Source organism: Mixophyes fleayi, chromosome 7 (assembly GCF_038048845.1).
Source record: "Mixophyes fleayi isolate aMixFle1 chromosome 7, aMixFle1.hap1, whole genome shotgun sequence".
In the NCBI taxonomy this organism is placed as follows: Eukaryota; Metazoa; Chordata; class Amphibia; order Anura; family Limnodynastidae; genus Mixophyes; species Mixophyes fleayi.
The window spans coordinates 138329406-138346102 of NC_134408.1; the positions used below are offsets into that span (position 1 = coordinate 138329406).

The 16697-nt window shown below is 39.4% G+C and overlaps 1 long non-coding RNA gene across 2 annotated transcripts in view; it reads right to left on the reverse strand.

The window, feature by feature from the left end:
- Positions 1-16697, reverse strand: part of LOC142097080 (uncharacterized) — a 41681-nt gene that overhangs the window by 17736 nt on the left and 7248 nt on the right. For both annotated transcript variants that reach the window (XR_012678118.1, XR_012678117.1), the window contains one exon: positions 751-853. This is a non-coding gene — a long non-coding RNA (uncharacterized LOC142097080). The remainder of the gene's footprint in view (positions 1-750; positions 854-16697) is intronic.

Sequence of the window (16697 nt, forward strand, 5' to 3'; positions counted from 1 at the left end):
AGCATGTGTGGTCACCCAGTGGTTTAGTGAGCATGATTCTGATGTTCCATATGTCATGGTCTTCTTTGTAACCAGATCTGAACTCAGTTGACCATTTACGGGATATTTTAGAACAACACCTGAGACTGCATTTTCAACCACCATTATCCAGGCATCAGTTCTCCAACGCCACAGTAAGTGACTTTATATTGGTATTTCCATTTTTTGTCAATTTTTGTTAATTAAATAGATAGATAGATAGATAGATAGATAGATAGATAGATAGATATGAGATAGATAGATAGATAGATAGATAGATAGATAGATAGATAGGTAGATAGATAGATAAATAGATAGATAGATATGATATAGATAGATAGATAGATATGATGTAGATAGATAGATAGATAGATAGATAGATAGATAGATAGATAATGAGACAGATAGATAGATAGACAGATAGATAGATAGATATGAGACAGATAGATAGATAGATAGATAGATAGATAGATAGACAGACAGATAGATAGATAGATAGATAAATAGATATGGGATAGATAGATAGATATGAGATAGACAGATATGAGATAGATAGATAGATAGATAGATAGATAGATAGATAGATAGATAGATAGATTAAAGACTGATGTGACAATTTTTTCTAACTATATTAGACAAAATGAAATATTTATTAACTTATACATTTTAGTTTACTAAATTTACTTTACCAACAACTCAAATAGAAAAACATTTTTATATTCCAGCACATACCCTGGATTATGCAGTCAAGCATCTCTATGTTCCAATCCCAGTGATTGACTAACACGTCTTCATCTATGTATCACTCAGCCAGACATATAATGACCTGTGTAACCTGAAAAGAAATGTGTATGTAACAAAGCCTGGAACTCATCACAAGTAATCAATAGTCAGAGTGTGCTCCGCAGCGCACAGTGCTATACTGTTAACCTTTGGATATTGGTAATGGAACAATTGCGATGTCACTTTGTACAGTGCGACCAATGTTACATGGATTGACTATGATACATTTCATCACCATCACTGAATATTTTCATCCCCATATTGTGAGTGTTTGAATATACCTAAACAAAAGTTTCTTCTTTATAACACCCTCTACCACCATGATATGACTAAGAAAGTCTATAGCAGTTCTATTACCCAAAAATGCAAACTTAACAAAATATTTCTAGGAAGGTTGGAACAGCTTCCACATATCAGTTTTATTGGTCAGTAAAGAGATCTAAACTTCAATTCTCCAAACTCTGGGGCTAATATATGATAGGCCAGGAATGTCTGGATTGTAGAGATCTAAGCCGACAGAAGATAAATCAGCACCCTGAGGTTCTAAACTTCATGCCCAAACTCATGGGTTCTAGAGCAGAAGGAGACTGAATGATAGAACAACACCTTGGGCCTTAGTCATTAAGGAGAGCAAAGCATTAAAAATAGGAGTAAGTTTGCACCTGGGCAAAACCATGTTGCATTGGAGGGGGAGGTAAATTTAAAATGCGCTGACAGATTTATAGTTGGGGTAGGGCATGTCCTAGATCAACTTTAAATTCCAGTGTAAAAATAAAGTTATCAAGTATTTGTGCATTACATGAAAAAACAGCCAGTATTTAACTTATGTGTAAAATAATAAACTAATCTGCACCCCTTGCATTGTAACATGGTTTGTCCCGGGGAACATTTACTCCTTTTTTGTGTCTTTCCTTAATGACTCAGGCCCCTTGTGTTTTCCGTATACAATCCAGTACTAACATTGGTGCGGCTGGTGCCGTGCACTGGGGCCCATGGCGATAATGGGGCCTGCTGCATGTTAGATGCAGCTGATTTGGGGTCCCTGGTTCCCTCCTTCCCACCTCCCTGCACCCGTGCCCACAGCTCGCTAGTTCCACCTATGATACTGTCAGATGTGGTCATCAACCAATTGTATTTACCATCCTCTTCAAATGTTGATCACGGTTGGTGGTCTTTTTGAGCCCATATGCTGTAATCTTTGGAGTTCTAGAGCTCAAGACCAATGGATAATAGAGCAGCCCCTTCATGTTATTTCGAGCACATGTCCAATAAACAGTAGCCCAGTATCCTTAGTGTTGTAGAACTCAAAACAAAAATAAAGTGAATCAGCAAACTTGAGAATCAGCAAACTGGAGATCTAAAGTTCAGGGTACAAACCCTGGGGCTTCTAGATTTTAAAATCATTGGATGATAGGCTTCTCATCTGATTATTTTGAGCTCTAATGCTATGAGAATCCATTTGAATGCTTTGAGTTTTTGAAACCTTTACCTTTCTGGAACTAATACGGCGCCCACATCCACCTTTTGCCCGAAACCAGGAACTAGCACAGGGACTGTAACCACCAGGCCAAAGGCAGGAACTAGCGCTTTATCAATATTTACCATCTGTCTGGAGCCAGGAACTAGCACAGTGCCTGTACCCATCAACTGCCCAAAGATAGGAACTAGCACAGTGCAAGTAGTTGTCTACTGCCAGGATCAAACAATGTGACCGGAATCCATGAAAATGTATCATCAACATCAGATACAGTTGTTATTCTGCTACCTTTTGTATTAAGTATGCAGCACTGTAAGCTCATGTGGGCCATCTTCATCTTCTGTTTCATTTTATCATATGTCATTGTAAGTCATTTGTTTTTATCATGATCCTACATAATGTTGGTCCTTAGAAATGAAACATAATAATAATAATGGGTTGATTGGCAGATAGTACAGATTATTTACTAATAAGTGCATCTAATCATCATCATCATCACCATTTATTTATATAGCGCCACTGATTCTGCAGCGCTGTACAGAGAACTCACTCACATCAGTTCCTGCCCCATTGGAGTTTACAGTCTAAATTCCCTAATATGCACACAAACAGACAGAGAGAGAGAGAGAGAGAGAGAGAGACTAGGGTCAATTTTGATAGCAGCCAATTAATTAATTAGTATGTTTTTGGAGTGTGGGAGGAAACCAGAGCACCCGGAGGAAACCCACGCAAACACGGGGAGATCATACAAACTACACACAGATAAGGCCATGGTTGGGAATTGAACTCATGACCCCAACGCTGTGAGGCAGAAGTGCTAACCACTTAGCCACAGTGCTGCCCATAACTCCAAAACAACCAATTAGACATCTGCTTTTCTTATCTAACTTGGACCTAGCCAATCCTTCCCCTGCACCCCACCATCTCCTACCTGCTTTATTGTCACATTGGTTATAGCTTATAACACTTCATGAAAATTCCTGCCGATATGTTTTTACAGATCGGTGTCTCTTTCTTTGTTTAATTGTATTGTTTTACCTTATTATCAAGATTACGGGTACTGTGCGGCCTTGTAGAAGTTTCCCCTGCAGCCCCGGGGGCATATCAGGTTGGCCGTCACTGGACTCAAGTTCCTTTTGGACTTTTTTTTAGGACCTAACCACCACTGAGTGCTAAATCCTGGCACTGCCAGATTTTAAAAAACTAATCACAACATATCTGAACTTCAGTGTTGCAAGATAAGGAACTAGACAAATGGTATTCCTCTGTAAGCACATTACACTTAAATAACACTGTCACCTAATTCTCTCTCTCTCTCATCTTGATGAATTTTTAGTTACAAAATAAGATAATAAAAATGTTGCTTTATTTCAAATGATGACAATTTACAGTATGTAGCCAAGTGTTGCAACGGAAAGAAAAAGCAACAGAATAACAAATCACAGACAACCCTGAGGACAGAAGGTAAAGAGAAATGTTAAATTAATGAGCCTATAAAAACGGCTGCAAATGAAACGTGTAAATACATTGATCTTTTTTTTTTCTTAACCTAATGGTTTTCTTATGATTTTTACATCACAGAAAAACCTGTTCTATTTGCACCAGCACAGCTTCTTAGTAAACAGTGTTCTTTCTTATCTGCTCAATGCCTTCTCCCTAGGCTATGGCAGATTTTTCATTTAGCTAAAAGCTCGGCGAGAGGTCTGTGAGAATGATAATCCTGGTACGGGCCGCAGCTGGCACTTCCATGGGTTAGATGATTAGTAGAACGTTTTTCATTCGACCTGGAGAAATTCTCTCAGTAGGAAGTTAACATCCGCTTACTGTCTTTACCAGAACGCAGCTCATCAGTTCTCCATCTGACACAATGAGCAGAGCAAGCTGCCTGGATAATGGATAGGAGAGCGGAATTTCCTGTTTCTTAAACAGTAGCGGCGGTGAGTTACAAGGCAGTCCAATGGCTGTATCTGACTCTCTGTAACCGTTCTTTGAGATGCCACCAGCAGGTCTAATTACCCCCCCCCACCCCTTCCTACTTGTGTTTACAGTCTGCACATATTGTTCCATGATGTCCCAGGTTTAATTAGTCAGGTTCGTCTCGCAGGATAACGGCAGACAAGAGAAAATTAGGAACCTGGAACCGTACGTCGCACCTCCCTCTTTAAGATGTGTAAATTAAGATTCTGACTACAAATAAATCTAAGGAAGAATTATGCAGGATTTTACGGCAAGAGGATTTTGCATAAGCTTTAAGCAAATTGTGGAATTTACCTAATTTAACCTTAAATCATTTTTTATTTTTCTTAGCTCCTGATCCTTAGCCTGTGGGCCCCGCTCTGTGATCTGATGCTAATATTGTCTAATAAAGCTGTTCTGGGTAGACCCTGTCACTGTGTAGAGCTGATTAAGAATGTGCATTGACTGTCATTATTACATGTCACTGGGTGTCTGTCTAGGTGACCCATATGCATTGACAAGTGAGGGCGTCTCAATACAATCTTCAATCCCCCCTCATTTAACAAAACTTTAATCTCAGAACAGGCCCACTGCGCAGTAAGAACTCTTAATACGTTATATTCTGACTTTCCACTGCTCTAATTAATCCATGTCTTTGTATTCAGCAATGAGGTGCATGCTATATGTATTGCTTATTAATGGGATTTAATGCACCTGCGGGAACAGTCATTTCATCCCTGTGAGGCACGTTAGAGAATTTCTGTAATACTTATACATGAGTGTATTTCAAAACTACTGTAGGAAAAAGGAGCACAGTTTCACAAAGTTCCAGGGGAAAAGAGTTTTTAAATGTATGTTAACAATAAAGAGAAACCGTGCCCTCCTCTGACTTTATAAATAAATGATACTAAAACATTGTAACAAGAAAGGAGAACTTTTATGAAAACAGGTGCAAAAAAAAAAAATTTGGCGTTGCCCATAGCAACCAATCAGACTTATTTGTCAGGCTTCAGCCGTGAACTAGAGGCCACTAACTGGTATTAGCACTACTGAACTAGCAGGTGCGGAGTCTAGCATGCCCCTGGTGTTCGCCAGGGACCCTCGTAAGGAGGTTTGGACTTCGCTGATCATGGCACGCAATTCGCGGTCCTACTAGCCAGTTGCCGGTGTAGCGGTAAGGAGAGTCAGACGGTCCGGGTCAGAAGCCAATCGGGAAGCGAGTTACAATAGGAAGATCCGAGCGGGTAGTTAAACAGGCCAAGGTCACGGAACAATATGGGGCAGGCAGAATGGAGAATGGTCGACAAGCCGGGTCACAAAAGGAGAGCACAGAGACGATAGAATGGTCGGAGAGCCGGGTCAAACAGGAAATATCACAGGAAAATGATGGAGTCAGGAACCTGTTACTTTGGCACCCTAATGATGCCAGAGCCAGGTTTACTTTAAATAGAGGCAACAGGCCAGTGATTGGAAGAGACTGGGGAGAGGCACGCTACGTTCAGAGGAAGCGTCCCGTTGCCAGGGCGAATGCCCCCTACAGCGAGAACCGGCCGAAGCCACAGCTTACCTGTTAATAGGCAACAGGGCGCCCCAGCTGGAATCACCAGGCATCCGTCCCCGCCTAGCAGAGGAACAGTGGGGACGGCGCCTGTCATTATTATTATTATTATTATCATTTATTTGTTAGGCGCCACAAGGTATCCGCAGCGCCGCACACAGTACTAACAGTAGACTATACAGGGTGAAACCATACAGAACAATGAACAAAAAGTACCAATACTTCAGAAACTCCGGCCAGTCATATGCAGTAAAGACGGAGCGGAAGAACAGGTATGGAGACAGGAGGGGAGGGGGCCCTGCTCATACAAGCTTACATCCTAAGGGAGGGTAAACAGACCAGGCACAAGATGAGCCAGTTGAGGCAAGAGGAGAGAAGGGAGGACGAGCAAAAGGGAGGAGATGGGGGTTAAGTAGATGGTTGGTAGGCTTTGAGGAAGAGGTGAGTTTTGAGTGCACGATTGAAGGAGCACAGAGTAGGAGAGAGACGTATGGAACGAGGGAGGTCGTTCCAGAGAAGGGGGCTGCACGGGAAAAGTCTTGGATTCTGGAGTGGGAAGAGGTGATAAGAGTGGAGGAGAGGCGGCGGTCGTTGGCCGAGCGCAGGGAGCGGGCAGGAGTGTGAATGGAGAGGAGGTTAGAGATATAAGGGGCAGTGGAGTTGGAGAGAGCCTTGTAAGTGGTGGTGAGGAGTTTAAAAAGGATTCTGTAGGGGAAGGGGAGCCAGTGCAAGGCAAGGCAGAGAGGGGAGGCAGAGGAGGAGCGGCGTGAGAGGAAGATGAGTCTTGCAGCCGCATTGAGTATAAAGCGGAGGGGGGAGAGGGGGGAGTGGGGGAGGCCAGTGAGGAGGAGGTTACAATAATCGAGGCGGGAGATGATGAGTGCGTGGATGATGGTTTTGGTGGCATCCTGAGAGAGGAAGGGACGGATGCGGGCGATGTTGCGTAGTTGGAAGCGACAGGCTTGGGCAAGGGAGTGAATGTGGGGGGCAAAAGAGAGAAATTACTTTTGTAATGCAGTTCAGAACATAAAAGAAAATGCCATATTTGTTAGCATGGGAAACATCACCTTTGTCAGAAATGTACTTCCTTTAAATTAATTTACGGTTGTCTATAAATTAAGTATTTTAGTCTTAAAATAGGACTGATTAAGTAATTGAGAATATTAGAGAATAATAACAATATTATTATTATTATCATTTATTTGTTAGGCGCCACAAGGTATCCGCAGCGCCGCACACAGTACTAACAGTAGACTATACAGGGTGAAACCATACAGAACAATGAACAAAAAGTACCAATACTTCAGAAACTCCGGCCAGTCATATGCAGTAAAGACGGAGCGGAAGAACAGGTAAGGAGACAGGAGGGGAGGGGGCACTGCTCATACGAGCTTACATCCTAAGGGAGGGTAAACAGACACAAGAGGAGCCAGTTGAGGCAAGAGGAGAGAAGGGAGGACGAGCAAAAGGAGGAGATGGGGGTTAAGTAGATGGTTGGTAGGCTTTGAATATGAAATAATAGCAACTTGTATATGAGTTTATGGTGCACTACAGTTTTTTTAAGAGTGGTTCATAAGTATCCAGCCAAAATGACTTGGCGACTCAAGTTTTGAGCATTGTTTTAATGAAAGTTATCTGCTTAATAATGGATAACCATTGGAATTGAAGAAGAGTACTGTATAATACTAAACGTTATACATAAGATATTTCACTAATATTATTTTATGCTGTGCCATAGAATTCCCAGCCCCAGTCTGTGATGTATATATGCAGATGTGGCGTTGCCGAAACTCCCGCTTGGTGAATTAATGATGTCAGGAGACAGGAGGGAGAGAGAGGACGTCTTACCTGAGTGAATGGTGGCTGCTCAGGATACCTCTTCTTCTTGTATTAAATAATGTGTTTTTTGGTGACTGTATATGATCCCTCCTTCATTACCGTGGACGGTGCCTGTACATGGCCTTTGCAACACACACACAAGAATCACATGTGATGTTATGGGATCACAATATATTGCTGCCTATAATTACACCAATATGGCCCCGCTTATCTGATGCAAAGAGCGATAAGAGTAATGATAAGGCAATTTGCAAGAGTGTTTTTTTTTTCCAAAAAAAGTCAACTTAAATGCTTTGCACGGCGTAAGAACACCGCTCTAGAATGGGGAAGGTGGGCAATGCTTAGCTTCATAGCAGGGGCAAAGGCAGGATTTATAGAGGGGGGTTTCCACACCACACCACCAGTGGGCGTGATCAGCATGCATGGGGGCGTGGCTGTAATATTAGACAGCGCTTGGCTGCTCTCCATCTCTTCCTATCCCTATAATGTACATGGGCAATGCTGCATGCACTACTGTTAGGTGCACGCAGCTCTCTCTTTTCAAGCAGAGCCGTGTGAAGCGGGAGCAGGGTCCAGTTATCTCAATTATACACTGCCCTAGGCTTGGAGGGGGATTTCCAGGCACTCGGAACTCCCACCCCCCCCACCTCGGTTTGCCTGCATAGATCTCACTGATTTCCAAATTAAAGGTCCATGAAATCTAAAATACAAGTTCCCTAACATCTAGAATGTAAGCTCTCGCGGGCAGGGTCCTCTCTACCTGTTGTCCCACATCTGTCCACTTTCTGACTCCCTCGTACATCCTGTCATGTCTTTTGCTGCACTCCGTGTGAGTCCCCAGAGCATCACTCACACTTATCTGTGCTACTTATGTGTATTACCATGTTTGTTTGTTACTTGCTACGGAATCTGTGACACCTTATAAATAAATAAATAATAATAATAACAATAATAATAATAATAATAATAATAAAGACGCTATTAAATCCACCGATATATAAGTGAAAGTTCCCATACATTATCAAAATTTGAAATATTTCACATTGTATTAATATTTGCTGCATAGATGAGTGCAAGCTTTTGTTCTATGTTATCAGCTATTTCAGGCTGAGGAGAGGGTGACTGCTGAGTCTTTCCATAGGGTGTGCAGGGCAGGACGTCTGATGTCCATAGGAAGGTATCTCTCTGCACAATCATGTATCGCAAATACATTCAGTTCTGGCAAACCACTGAAACCTCTACATATTGGTGGAACATACGTGTATGACCTCTGGTATCATTCTAAAATTGAACATGTCTTGACTCCTCTCAGTCGATATATAGTCATACAATTCAATCTATTGGATGTTTCCTTTGCTGTTTGCATTTAGTACTTTGTACCTAATGAATTTATTTATATTCAAGTTTTTTTTTTTTTTTTGAGGGTCAGGTTTTAAATGTAGAACGTTTGTTTACTTGAATATTATAGTCTTCATGTCATCTCAAGAACCATGAATATCTATAGACGTTACAGAACATTTTCTAATTCTTCTATCTATAGAATAGAACGTGGCAATTACCTCACCCTCACTCAGTTTCCAAGCAATAAGTTCAGGGACAGATTTAGCATTTGGCACCCTAGGAGTATGCCTGGGGGACCACAGAGACTGGGCTCTCCTTTTGCATCAAACTAGGTCAAACATTTGTATTATTTGTCAAGTTAAAATAACTTTAGAAATAAAAAAAAAAAAGCCAAAGTCAATTTAAATGTTGAGAAATGTTAAATTAACCGATTGCAGCCAGGGTCACCTGGAGGAAAATGATTGAGCTGCGAAGGGTGTGAATTGTGCAAGTCACTGCCCCTGAGGAGTAGTTAATACGCGGGGGTGGGGCTTAGGACATCAACGTTTGTGCACCTACAGGCTCTTATGAAATAAATACATACCTTCAAAAGTCACATGAAAGTCTCATTTAGTCTTGCAGGTAATTCTGTGGTGGATGTTTTAATAAAACCACCCTGAAAAGTAGGAACAGGCCTATACGTTTTAAAACCAGAGTAAAGGACCTTGTAAAACTGTATTATACTGTTCCGTATTAATGAAAATCAAGTTATTTTATTTGATTTACAGTCTAATTTCCCCAACACATGCACTAGGGTTAAATTTGTCAGCAGTCAATTAACCTACCAGTATGTTTTGTGGGTGTGGGGAGGAGCACCCCAACACATACTCCTCACAGCTAAGGTCTTGGTCGGGAATCGAACTCATGACCCCAGTGCTGTGAGACAGAAATTCTAACCTCTGCGCCACTTTGGTGCTCCCAAAGTAGGTGTGGTTTCAATTGAAAATGAACTTTACGCTTACAGAATTTTCTTTAAATCTGTTTCTGCAAAATCTATCTAAAAACTGATCCAAAAAGACTTCCCAAAAGCTGGTGCTAATTTTACACTATTTTAATATTTGACCACATTTTACTCTAGTTTTATAGTATAACTACTTATGTGCCTTTTTGTGGTTTCCGTTGCCATCATTTTCTGTGACTTGAGCAAACATCAATCGTAGCAAACACACAAAAATACTATTTTTATACAGTTCACAATTCTTGTTTAAGTCAGAGAAGTATTTTTAGCAGGATTAGTTTAGTAAGTCTTTATTTTTGATAAAGGTCTGATACCAGCTGTGGGCTTTCCAATCCCTTAGCCAAAACCGGCGACACTGCCACTGAGTTAATCTGCCAGATCATGCCGACAGGTGCGGGATTTTCAGATTGCTGTCTTTTTTTTGTAGACCTATATTATTGTATATTACAGGCCGAGCAAAGGGTGCAGAGCTTATTGCAAAGCTTGTCACAAATGCAAACAAATGATAATAAGACGAATAAGCCGACATGAAAGTAGTTAATTGCTCGCAGAAAAGGCATATCTCTATTACTAGGTAATGTTCCAGGATTTATTAAGATTCAAACTATTTCTTTGACTCATTCTGAAAAGTACCTGGCAAAACAATGCAACGACTCTGAACGTTCAATTCAAAGAAAATGAAAACACATTTTAAACAGAATAAGTCTTTTATAACTCACCAAAACCAACACAACTGTATTAACTGCCAGTCTATAAATCTTTCTCTGTTGTGCAATAAAAAGTATTATAAGAGAGAGTTTTGGTTGCCATAACATAAAGCGTTTCTAAGCTACAAAACAAAGATTAAACCCCAGCAGTATTGCAATCACATTTTCTGCTACGTTTTACCCTAAAATTGAGCGCTACATGTTTATTGACGTTCCTTTTGGTGTTAAATCCTACAAATGGATTCGCACTTATTCTTGGTCAAATCTATGCTGTCAACATTATTTAAAATTAAGCCCAAAATTGCGGCAGTGTGTCTGCGCAGTGTTTGATTGGAATAACTTACAGTAATTCCATCATAGGAACTGATTACATGACATATATGCAAACGGAAATCGTGCTGACATTTGATAAACAAATGTAATTCACAGCAGCGTTATCTGGGTGGAAGTTCACAAACTTAATTTCAAAGATTTCACATCAACATTTTTTAGGCTGTAGTCCTGGCTTAAAGAATGAAAACTATGTTGCATTTTCCACGGTTCTACAATCAATTTGTGTGGGATTATTGTCAAGGGTGTATACGGGGGTATGCCATACCGCCACATCTCCTACACCCTTCATTGCAAAACTATTCAATTCAATTAAATTCCCATGACATTTTTCATACCGCCACTTCTAAACTTCCACATCAACCTTTGGTTAGAATAATGCTTACTACTGTACTGTATAGGTTTTATCATTTTTCTAAATTGTTAATAAAGTTTCAAATCAATAATGAAAAGACAGGAAGCTAGAAACTGACAGATGACTGTCATGTGTTTTGCTGCAATGTAACAAGCAGCTTGTTAGTTTTGCTACTTAATAAAAACATATTTTTTAACCAATATGCCTAGAAAACTTCCAGAATGATCTGCTACTAGCAAATATACAATTAACTTTCCACTAGTGGAATATGGTGTAAAACGGCAAAACAGAAATTAAAAGTCAAAAACAATTGAAACATTAAACTACACACATAGTACCACCTTCCCTGATTAACTGCAATAACTTTATTGATACAGATAATGAGTACAGATGAGCAGCAATCCCCAAATCCTGCCATATAAGAGACTATAATTCACATACTGATCAATGTAAGTCACAATATTATTTATGACTATAAATTGCTGGAGGAGGTTTGGTACATAAAGCTCTTCACACCTCTCATTAACCTCAGTGCACCGACGGTGCAGGCAAAAGACAGACACATCCCACTGACTTCCAGGAGCGTAATGGACAATTAGCATTTGCAAGAGCTGATTCGGCTGAAAACAGACAAACTAAGAGGATATGTCTTGCAATAAAAGTAGATATTTCTTTCTTGGCACTTATGAAGGCTCATAGCCAACAAGACAAGAATGCTAATGAGACCCCCCCCCCCCAACACCCTTCCCCTCACACACACACACAAAAAAGTTTGCATACCGACTCTGCATAGGCGCTAATAACTGTTAAAATAAGCCACACTTTAGGGAACAGAATAAAAAGTAATTTATGGATCCATAAAATATAAATGGGAAAAAATTGCAGGTTGTTGGGCTAATGCTAACTTATATTCCTCTATAAAACAAACATGATGGCATGATGTGTAAGATTATATATTTCTCAGAGAAGAAAATTGTGTAAATGCTGGAAAAGGACCATGAATGTTGCTTGATAAGAACGTGCAGTAATTGTGTATTTACTGCAATGCAGTTTTGAATACAGGGCATTCATTGATATGTTAAGAATTTATTGAACTTTTAATTTAGGGAATAATACCTATTTTATTAAAATATACAATCATACATAACCCCTGACTTCCACACCAATAAATATATTAAAATAAATATATAAGCATACACATTTCTGCAGCGACAATTATTTACGGTTTCCCCACGCTTTCGCCTTAAATTCTTTTCCTGGTCCGTATTATGTCTAGGATCACCTACTTTGTACTGCTGCTCGTCAATGACGCCAACTACTTATCTGCTGCTCGCCGTTGATGCCAACAACTTATCTGCTGCTCATCATTGACGCCAACCACTTATCTGCTGCTCGTCATTGACGCCAACCACTTATCTGCTGCTCGCCATTGACGCCAACCACTTATCTGCTGCTCGCCATTGACGCCAACCACTTATCTGCTCCTCACTATGGATCTGCTTTAATATCTCGCTATGTTGCTAACTGTCTCCTGAATTATCACCACATTCACTTCTACTGTAGTCTCTCACCATAAGCCATTCTCCCTCTCTGCCTCTGACCTATGGGATTATCTCTCACTTGGAATAGGTCAATTACAGTCTTTCCTCACTTTTACTCCAAGCTAAAGACACACCTTATGATCAAAGTATTCAGATATTCAAGATCGGTCCAATTGTAGTCATCTACGGCACTGACTCCTCATCGTATGTCTCAATACATTTCCTAACCTACAATTCTAATGTAAGTACTTTGGAGCAGGGGCCATCTGTCCAGACGCGGGCTGGGAGGTATCAGCTCGGGGGGCGCACAGGTGGCCGCATCACATGACACGCGATGTGGTCGCGTCATAATGACATGGCCGCATCGCGTGTCGTGATGCGGCCGCATGTGCGCTGACGCAGCCGCATCGCTTGCCTGTAACATAATTTTTTTTTTGCATCCACGGCAGGGGACGGGGGGAGGCGGCCGGCCCGAACAGCCGCTAGACTGAGCGGCCTGGGTGCCCGCTGCCCCCCTGCCCAGCCCGCCCCTGTATCTGTCCCATTGTATGATTCTGTATTCCACTTATTGCACTAAAATATATTTCCCTGTAATGTCTCTTGTAAAAAACTGTGTAAATAGTGGTGATATTTAAATACATACATACATATACACAATAAATCATTCATGGATGAACATTTATTTTAATTCAAATACTATAATATTTATACATCTATCTATCTCTCTATCTAATATCTATCTATCTGTCATATCTATCTATCTAACTATCTATCTATCTATCTATCCCTCTTATATCTATCTATCTATCTTATATCTATATACCTCTCTATCTATCTATCTATCTATCTATCTATCTATCTATCTATCTAATATCTATATACCTCTCTATCTATCTATCTATCTATCTATCTATCTATCTATCTTATATCTATATACCTCTCTATCTATCTATCTATCTATCTTATATCTATATACCTCTCTATCTATCTATCTATCTATCTATCTATCTATCTATCTTATATCTATATACCTCTCTATCTATCTATCTATCTATCTTATATCTATATACCTCTCTATCTATCTATCTATCTATCTTATATCTATATACCTCTCTATCTATCTATCTATCTATCTATCTATCTATCTATCTTATATCTATATACCTCTCTATCTATCTATCTATCTATCTTATATCTATATACCTCTCTATCTATCTATCTATCTATCTATCTATCTATCTATCTATCCCAGTCTCTGATTGTACAGCATTGTAGAATTTGTTGGTGCTATAAATAAATAACAATAGTAATACATTTAACGGGTGAACTACTTAGAGGCCATTCAGGAGAAGAGAAATATATTCACATCTGCAAAATGTTGAGGAACATAGAATTGGATGACAGATTGACAATTAGTATAAGACATAAAGAACTGGGGTCTTAGTCAAGACCACCAAGGGTACAATCCCACCCTCCTTACCATAGGATCACGAATTCTGAATTACTTTCTATATATTTGCATGCCTCCTACTGAATTAGGATTATAAAACTATTGGGTTAAGAGGTCCTAGTCAGCTTGTGATGAGCCGAGGTATTAAGATATGGAAATATGCAAATGTTTTCAGACTTTACGAAAAAACGTCCTATGGTATATTTAAATGTTGTTAATGAATCACATGTAGAAATGTAACTAAAAACGGTTAGAGTTGGACCTTGTTGAAACACTTTTTAAAGTAAATGTATTATCTAAGATATTATTAGCACAGATTTTTCAGAGAAGTGGAGATGTTAATATTCATCATGAAATGTCTAATCTTTAAAGACATTATAATCTAACTGTTTAGGATAATTTCTGCATTAATACATAAAGAGCCAGCAAAGCCTGAAGGATGGGATTATTAAAATAGAATTTTAATGTTGAATTATCAAGGAATGGAACACGTTGCTTTGTTCCCCTGCAATATTTCATAGATATGATATGATTCGTAGAAATAATACACAGTATTAGGTCATATTCCGATGAGTCTGTTTCAAATAGCTATAAATGGTTGGGCGTTTAGTTAGCTTGTAATCACTTGCCATAAAATTCATAAACATGTTTTATTTACTTGAGGCATAGAAGTAATACAAAGAGTTATATCATAAATAGCCTTTTCTAAGATCTTCATATAAAGTCTGTAGTTTGGACGACAACGTTTTGGGTCCCGTAGCAACAATTTCAGGTGGCGCCTGTTCCACCGTGCTTCTCCCTAGCACCATTCTGTCTCTATATTATTGTATGCCATCTACAACTAGAACTGCTCCAGACAAGTTATTCTTCAACATTTCAGAACACTAATTTACATTTTACCTTTGATACTGGTAAAGGGCCAATGGGCCCTTTACCGGTCACATAGTGGGCTAGGCTATATCTACATATAGTTACAGTGCATGTTCCCACCGTTCTTTCCAGATATGTGTTTTTGACGGAGGCTTTTTTTGTCTTGCCCATTTCATGAAGCATTATAGATGGTGTTTGCATTGGGATGCCTATTTAAAGAATATCACGAAGGTACTAGTAACGCTGCAAGAGCTGCTATGTTTATATATATATATATATATATATATATATACATATATATATATATATATATATATGTTCAGTAAGTACGGGTTTTACTCGACACAAAGAGCTCACATTCTATCATGACTATTGCTTTAGATGTGAAGTAAAAGCAAAATGATGTCAATTATAAAAAAATATCGGTTGCCAGACAAGTGTCAAATCTAAATCAGATTGTTCACCTGTAAGTGTTAGTTTATCAGTTATGAGCTCATCAGTTGGAGAGAATTAAATACACTGCATGGTTTGCGTGTACAATTAGCTCTGCTTTATTAGTTACAAGTCCATATCTATACAGCAAAAATCATGTATTACAGAAAACTATGCCCCTAAAGGTTTTAACCTCTCATGCTCCCTTTACACAGATGTTACTACATTCTCTCATTTTCACACAGGAATACTCCCCAGGGGGGAGTTGGCTTATCTCCTGTCTGCTATGTCCATGGTTATAAGCATAGTCTCCGGCAAACAATGAATTACTCTGTCTTTAAGCTATAAAAGAAAAAAATGGCTATAAGGCAACAAAATGGCGTCAGCTTAGCAAAATCACATTTGTCACAAGTTCTTCGGAACCTGAATGAGTGCCGAGATGCAGGATCACTTTCCAACCAAATTGGGCAGTTTGGAACTTTCAGCGCATGAGCGGTGTGGTTGGACTTCAAGAAGATGAGGGATCTCTTAGTATGGTCGGCAGATGACTGAACAATCCCCCTGCTGAACTTACTGCCATGCCTTAAAAGCGATAGGATAGGTCATGGCCATTGCTCTCATTTTAGAGTCAGAGACGGATCAATATATATATATATATATATATATATATAAAATTAATTTCTAACATTGAAATAGTTATCTGTATCTGTAGAATTTTGCAACATACTGTATATAGTGTAGGTGGAACTGTAAATATATTATATGTTGCTTCCTCTTATAGAAAATTATGCAGCTACAGATATCTATGTCAGTGGTAGAAATTGCTTTTAAAACAGGAAAAGCTTCTATTTGACCTGTTATTACTTTTTCACATTGACTTTGAACAACACAATTGTATGACATACATCCTGACTCAGACCTGCTCTGTCGGTGCAGCGATAATTAATGGATCGCCGTGAAAGCCAGCAGACTGCAACTTGCTAATGTTGTAATTTACTTTGAAATCCAGATGTATATTAAGACGGCTTGTACTTTTAATAAAG